General features: G+C 36.7%; 1 protein-coding gene across 2 annotated transcripts in view; it reads right to left on the reverse strand.

The window, feature by feature from the left end:
• CDHR4 (cadherin related family member 4) overlaps nt 1–3,012 on the reverse strand; it is a 67,428-nt gene extending 64,416 nt beyond the window's left edge. For both annotated transcript variants that reach the window (XR_014225630.1, XM_082266593.1), the window contains exon 1: nt 2,983–3,012. The gene's annotated coding sequence lies outside the window, so the exon portion shown is untranslated. The remainder of the gene's footprint in view (nt 1–2,982) is intronic.
• Between the last annotated feature and the right edge of the window lie 3,964 nt (nt 3,013–6,976).

Consider the following 6,976-nt stretch of genomic DNA (forward strand, 5'->3'; position numbering starts at 1 on the left):
AAGACGCTGTGTATTTTTATATTAAAACAGCAAAAATGTATTACAAAACATAATGGAATGACATTATTGTTAAAAACAACACATTGTTGTACTCTCATAGTGTATATACAAAAAGTATAAGAAACATCTCTATTGTAACATCCAAGAGGCCGACGCGTTTCGCAAAGTCTGCTTCCTCAGGACCTTTTATCTTGGTAGTAGAGATATATCATGACAAACTCGAGAGCTTCAATCAAATGGCCAATAGGTGCAACATATAAAGTGCAAAAGATAGGATGTATTTGTTGTATGCCAAACAGTTTCTATGCCGGCCAGGGAAAAACAAACACTGGGATCAGGAAAACAGGAAGTTTTCTATGGGCAAAATGAGGCAGCAAACGGAAGGAACCAGCAGACTTAATAGGCTATCCTTATAGTAAATGCCTGTAAATGTCCAGAAGGGGAGACTCAAGCTACAGATCTCGCAGAAAAATAATAGACACCATATATTATTAGTAAGTATATACATTATATAGTGAGTATATTATACATTATATAGTGAGTATATTATACATTATATAATGAGTATAGTATACGTTATATAGTAAGAAGCATCTCATAAAATTAGAATATCATCAAAAAGTTAATTTGTTTCACTAATTTAATTTTAAAAAAGTGAAACTTGTATATTTTATATAGATGTGTTGCACACAGAGTGATATATTCCAAGCATTTCTTTCTTTAATTTTGATGATTGCGGCTTACAGCGAGTGACACCCCAAAATTCAGTATCTCAGAAAATTAGAATATTACATAAGACCAATAAAAAAAAAAAAAAAAGGATTTTTAATACAGAAATATTGGATTAGAGAAAAGTCTGTCCATGTACAGTATAGGATGCACTCAATACTTGGTCGGGGCTCCTTTTGCATGAATTACTGCATCAATGCGGCGTGGCATGGAGGCGATCAGCCTGTGGCTCTGCTGAGGGGTTATGGAAGCCCAGGTTGCTTTGATATCGGCCTTCAGCTTGTCTGCATTGTTGGGTTTGGTGTCTCTCATCTTCCTCTTGACAATAAATAACTCCACAGACCAAGTATTGAGTGTACTATACTGTACATGGACATACTTTTCTGTATTAAAAGGGGGGGTGCGGCAGACGGACCTGGCCACGGACCCCTCCCCCGTCACTCCAGAGTCCAGTCCACACCATATTCCCCCCCCCCCCTCTTGGCGGCGACGGCTCCCCCCCCCCCAGTCTCCTCCATGTTCCCTCTCGGCAGCCGTCTCCTCCCTCCTCCTCCACCAATAGGATGCCTTTTCCTTTGGCCAATAGGGAAACAGGTCTCAGGACCCGCTTCCTGATTGGCCGGGAGGAGAAATGCTCTGCGCCCCGATCCCACCCTTTTTTAAGCTTATTAAAGCCTCTGACTCTAATCACGTGCTTAAAAAAAAAAAAAAAACCCTCATTGAAATCCATGCGTCCGGCGCCCAGCATGTAGATTAGGAGGCCGGGTGCATGGATGGGGGGGCGGCGCCCCTAATGGATGGGCCGCCACCGGTCTTAGGTAATAATCTATCTTTCTGAGATACTGAATTTTGGGGTGTCACTAGCTGTAAGCCATAATCATCAAAATAAAAAGAAAGAACTCGTGAAATATATCACTCTGTGTGTAACGCATCTATATAAAATATATGAGTTTTTGAATTGAATTACTGAAATAAATTAACTTTTTGATGATATTCTAATTTAAAATTTCTAATAAAATACACCTGTATTATATAGTGAGTATATTATTTATTATATAGTAAGTATAATGTATATTATATAACGAGTATATTGTACATTATATGGTAAATATATTATATAGTGTGTATATTATACATTATATAGTAAATATATTATACAATATATATATATATATATATATGTAGTAAGTATATTATATATTATATAGTAGGTATATTATACATTATAAAGTATATTATATTTTATATAGTAAGTATAATATACATTATATTATACTTATTATATATATAATATTTTGAACTGTACATTATATAGTAAATATATTATACACTATATAGTAAGTATAATATATAGTGAGTATATTATACATTATATGGTAAGTATATTATATAGTGAGTATATTGTACATTATATCTTATAATCTCAGTATATTACACATTATATAGTACATATATTATACAATATATAGTACTGTAATTATATTATATATTATATCGTGAGTATATTATACATTATATAGTAAGTATTTTATATAGTAAGTATAATGTATATTATAAAGTGAGTATATTATACATTATATGGTAAGTATATTATACATTATATAGTGAGTATATTATATAGTAAGTATAATATATATTATATAATGAGTATATTATACATTATATAGCGAGTATATTATACATTATATGGTAAGTATATTATACATTATATAGTGAGTATATTATACATTATATGGTAAGTATATTATATAGTGAGAATATATAGTACTGAAGTTATATATTAGTTACTATAGCCAGTGTGTTATATACTATATAGTGAGTACGCTATTCCTTGTATAATAAGTATGTTATTTATTATATAGTTACTATGTTATATATCAGGTATGTAATGCATATTGTATAGTCAGTATATTATAAAGTTACTATGTTATATATTATATAGAAGGTAAGTCATAATATATAGTCAATATGATATATATTGTATAGTTACTATGCTATATTTTTTATAGGCAGTATGTTACCAATTCTAAACTTTCAATGTTGTATGTATTTTATATAATCGGTATGTCATGTGTTATATGGCCAGTGTGATATAAATTATATATATATATATAGATATATATATAGATATATATTTATATATAGATAGATATATATTTATATTAAATAGCCCCAGTATGTTTTATATTATAAAGTATGTTATAGAGCCCGGGTATATTGTATATAATAAATGATGTTGTATTCAGCTCCTACCTGTCCTGCAGCCTCCTCCTCACCTTCTTCTGTAACTAACAACACTCACCTCTCCGCCCGGCTCAGTTGTCTGGGATTTCCTCCAGTAAACACTGGACATGCTGGGACTCATTATACACACATATGATGTCACAGCTCTTTATACTCAGACTTCTATCACAGGAGGTCTTATCATTGTATTTACATATATAACAATGTAATTGTCTTGTACTGATTAATGGCACATGCATAGACTGGGGAGGGGCTCATTGTTCTGGTCACATGATGTCCATTACCTGTCCAGCCTTTTTCTGCAGGTGATGTGGATGTTGTTGCCACAAATTAATATAGTAAGGTGAACGGATTGTTTAGCCGCTTCAGTACCGGGCACTTTTACCCCCTTCCTGCCCAGGCCAATTTTCAGGTTTCACCGCTGTCACACTTTGAATGACAATTGCACGGTCATGCAACGCTGTACCCATATGACATTTTCATTATTTTTTTTTTCACACAAATAGAGCTTTCATTTGGTGGTATTAATCATTCACCACTGTTTTTTTGTTTATTTTTTATAAATAAACTAAAGACCAAACATTTTGAAAAAAAATTAGTTTTGCAAATAACAAATCTTTCTTCATACATTCAGGCCAAAGCGTATTCTGCTACAGTAAAAAAAAAAAAAAAAAAAATAACCCAAATCAGTTGATATTATTTAGACTGTAGGAATGTTAGAGTCCATAAACTATGGTATATAGTGCTCATCTGAAAAATCGATTAATCCTGATGTACTGATGGAATATGTAATTTCTTGAGGCCCAAAAATGCCAGGACAGTACAAATACCCCCCCCCCCCCCAAATGACCCCTTTTTGGAAAGTACACAGTCCAAGGTATTTAGTAAGAGGTGAGTTTTTTTAATTTGTATTTTTTGTCACAATGTTTTGGAAAATGAAGAATTAAAATAAAGGTTTTTTTTCTCAATTTTATTTTTTTTTGTACATACTGTCACCAGTGCAGTACAGCATCATCATATCACTGGTGTGGCGGTGATCAGGGACACTGACTGGTGACAGTATGAAAAAAAAAAAAATCTTTTATTTCAATTTTTTACAATTTTTGTTTCTTTTTAATTACTTTTTTTTTTTATTTTTTTCTGATATTTTTTTTTACACAGTGTGACCATAGCAACACCTTCATTGTTACTATAGTAACATTGTACTACTCTGAGGATGTGATCAAGATTTTTTTTTTTTAATTTCACTGTTATAAGCAACCATTTTACTGAATGAAATGGATTCTTTCAGGGCTTACTGTTGTGGTTAGCTGTGATTGGCAACAACTATCACATGGTACAGATTGATCCTATCTGTACCATGTAGTCACTGTGACCAATCACAGAGATTAATACAATAGTACATCATTTTGTGTCACCATGCTGTAAAACCCATGTAAAGCCCATGCTGTAAAACCCGTGGTTGCAGGAAAGAAGTTTGCTCTATCTATGGCCTGCCTAAGGGGTTAATCTGCTAACAAAACTGTTCTATTTCTCTATGCTCTTTATCTTCTGTTTACACAAAGAAGTACCTAATCTCTAATCCCCAATTACATTGTAAATATCCAACTCCTCCTGTCATGTCATGCAGACCTTGTCTAGGCATTGCCCTGCTTTTATCTCTTCCAGCTAATCTGATCCTTTTTAACCACTTCAGCCCTGGTACAATTTTACCCCCTTAACCACTTCTGGACCGGAATATTTTCCCCCTTAATGACCAGGCCATATTTTGCGATTCGGTACTGCATTACTTTAACGGACAATTGAGTGTTCGTGCAACGCTGTACCCAAATAAAATAGATTTTTTTTCCCCCACAAATAGAGCTTTCTTTTGGTGGTATTTGATCACATGTGCGATTTTTATTTTTTTGCGCTATAAACAAAAAAAGAGCGACAATTCTGAAAAAAAAAATATATATATATTTTTCACTTTCTGCTATATAACATTCCCCAAAAGAAAAAAAAAATGTATTCTACATTTTTTAACATTTTAGGCTAATTTGTTTTCTGCTACATATTTTTGGTAAAAAAAAAAATCGCAATAAGCGTATTTTGATTGGTTTGCGCAAAAGTTATCGCGTCTACTAACTAGGGGAACGATTTATGTCATTTTTAATTATTTATTTTTTTACTTGTAATGGCGGCGATCAGCGATTTTTAGCGGGACTGCGACATTGCGGCGGACAGATCGGACCCCTAACTGACATTTTTGACACTTTTGGGGGGACCAGTGACATTACTACAGTAATCAGTGCTAAAAATATGCCCTGTTACTGTAATAATGACACTGGCAGGAAAGGGGTTTACAATGTGGGTGATCAAGGGGTTAAATGTGAGTCTAGGGGCGTGTTTCTAACTGTATGGGGGCGTGGCTTGTGAAATGACCATAGAGACCTGTGATCCTATATAGAAGGATCACAGACGCTCTGTGATCATTCCAGTGAGAAGAACGGTCAGCTGTGTTTTCAACAGCTGACCGTTCTTCTCTCTCAGCGGGGATCGATCGCGGGTGGTCGGCGGCAATCGGAGCCTCCTGCCCCGTGCATCTGAGTACACGCCGCTGAGTGGGGGCGGTAGCGCGCCGCCGGCAGCACGCGCTCGCCCCCTAGTTGCAGGTGCACAACCGACGTATACCTACATCGGTTTGCGCAGGAGGGCTGCCCTGCCGCAGTATAACTTAAGTTATAGAAGTTAAGTATATAATATTGAACCCTACGGACTAAGACTGGGATGCCATTAAAGTTCATGTGCATGTAAAGGCAGGCGTCCCAATACTTTTGACAATATAGTGTATAAGGCCATCCACAACATCGTCCCCAGCTACATCCCCAACCTCATCTGCAGATATTGCCCAAATAGTCCTCTCCGCTCCTCCCAAGACCTCCTGCTCTCTAGCTCCCTTGTTACCTCCATGCTCGCCTCCAGGACTTTCCCAGAGCCTCTCTTATTCTCTAGAACTCCCTGCCCCAGTATGTTTTGGCAGCCCCTATCCTATCAATCTCTAGGTGATCCCTGAAAACCCACTTATTCATGTATTCGTATCTATCGAGGGGTCACACAATGCAAAATACCTATTTATGATAGTGAAACTGTTGCAAGGCGAGCGATTCCTCTTCTTAAGGGACAAAACAGTATCATAAGGCTATTGATAACGCTAGTTCATCCCTGAAGAAGAGGTAACGCTCACCCTGAAACGCGTTGGAATTTAACAATAAAAATAGCTGATTTATATTGTTCTATAGAATTCCTGTCTGGGGGCATGGGCATCCGCAGAACTTTTTTCAGGGGGGGGGCATAATTTTAAGGTCACCCATGCTCTGCCCCTTTTCGCCCCCATAGATCCCCCTTTTGAGCAGGCCAGGGTCCCCATAGATCCCTCTTTAGTCTTACCTTTACACCTATATTCCCCATGCTACCAGGTTTTCCTGCACCACCAGGTACTCCAGGCTCTCCCTTCAAATAATATATATATATATATATATATATATATATATATATATTATATATATATATATATATATATATATATATATATATATATTTAGCCAATATGACCCCCTTAGAGCAGGCCAGGATCCCCATAGATCCCCTTTAGAGCATGCCAGGCCATGGTCCCCTATAGATCCCCTTTAGAGCAGGGTTCCCATAGATTCCTCTTTTAGAGCTGGCCAGGAAATTTCCAGGGGGGACATTTCCCCTCATTGCCCCCCCTTGCGGATGCCCATGTTGGGGAGTCATTTTGTTAAATAAGTGCTGTTGCTGGTTCACATACAGTGGAGCCCGTCCATTAGATGGAAGTCAGGACAGTGTGTGGTCTGCTGTCCATTCCTGATACCAGAGGAGCTGGGACAAGGGGTGGGCGGGAGGGAAGCCTGCCTTGGGCGCAATGGTTTACTGGGTGCACCTTCCTTTTGTTGCAAGGCTGACAGGAGTAGTGACAGGAGCAGTGATTTTGACAAGCAAG

Source organism: Pelophylax lessonae (genome assembly GCF_965119305.1).
Source record: "Pelophylax lessonae genome assembly, chromosome: 8".
NCBI lineage: Eukaryota > Metazoa > Chordata > Amphibia > Anura > Ranidae > Pelophylax > Pelophylax lessonae.